This window comes from Vombatus ursinus, unplaced genomic scaffold (assembly GCF_900497805.2).
Source record: "Vombatus ursinus unplaced genomic scaffold, bare-nosed wombat genome assembly UNPS02007426.1, whole genome shotgun sequence".
In the NCBI taxonomy this organism is placed as follows: Eukaryota; Metazoa; Chordata; class Mammalia; order Diprotodontia; family Vombatidae; genus Vombatus; species Vombatus ursinus.
In genome coordinates, this window is record NW_020947204.1 from 1 (window position 1) to 1,196 (window position 1,196).

The 1,196-nt window shown below is 45.5% G+C and overlaps 1 pseudogene; it reads left to right on the top strand.

Annotated features, from left to right (window-relative positions):
- The first annotated feature begins 103 nt into the window (after positions 1-103).
- On the top strand, positions 104-750 carry LOC114033804 (annotated as a pseudogene).
- The last annotated feature ends 446 nt before the right edge of the window (positions 751-1,196 follow it).

The window sequence follows — 1,196 nt, forward strand, 5'->3', positions numbered from 1 at the left end:
GTGTGTGTGTGTGTGTGTGTGTGTGTGTGTGTGTGTGTGTGTGTGTAGCTATCTAGATTCTCTAGGCTTGGTGGGGGTTTGATTTATTTTCGTTTTGTTGGAGGTAGAAAAAAGGAAGAAGGGAGTTGGGGTAAGCATAAGGGGGAAGGATTATTATTATTATTATTATTTGGTTCCTGTTTGTGACTCTGCTGCTCACTGTCCTAACTGTTTGCACCCCCCTCCCCCACATGTCTCTTCCCGGTGTGTGGCTGCTCCGGCAGACGCCTGTGGCCTGTCAGACGCCGCCCATATCGAGAGCCTGCAGGAGAAGTCTCAATGCGCCCTGGAGGAGTACGTGAGAAGCCAATACCCCAACCAACCGAGCCGCTTCGGCAAACTGCTGCTGCGGCTGCCTTCTCTGCGTACTGTGTCATCCTCCGTCATCGAGCAGCTTTTCTTCGTGCGCTTGGTAGGTAAAACCCCCATTGAAACTCTCATCAGAGATATGTTACTGTCTGGGAGCAGCTTCAACTGGCCTTACATGTCCATCCAGTGCTCCTAGACCTGAGACAGCACCGCCCCTGGTCCCTGGTCCCTGGGCCCAGGGCCCCCAGTGGAGACACAGAGGACGAGGCTTTGGCCAAGGACACCAAACACAGACAGAAACGGCCGGACTTGTTAACGCCGGGGTGCAAATGGGGAAAGGTGGGGAGCGAGGGAGGGGAGAGAGGTGAGGGATCGGAGCAGAACCAACCCAGCAGAAATATATACAAAAAAAAAAAAAAGGAAAAGACTCACTTAGGATCAGATCTGTGAACACATTGAAAAGGAAATGAAAAGGACCTTGTGTCTATGGGGGGGGGAAATGAAGAAAGGACCATGGGGATTTTAATAAAACAGAAGGAGAATAATGGACCTTCCAGGATTTATTGTGGACTGATGTGTGGATATATTCTGTACAGGAAAAAAAAAAACAAAACCATCGAAGCGAACTGAAGCCTATGTAGAAACACACAAAAACACTTACCACGAACATTGTTATTCATTTTGTAAAATATTAGTCTTTATTTTCATTTTTTGTAAAAATTTAAAACATCGTATGCGCATAAAGAAAAACAAACAACAATTAGGGGGAAAATAACATTTTCCAAATAATTATAAAAAAATTGTCCTGTGTCTATGTATCTATATCTGTTTTGTATTTTTTTCTGGTT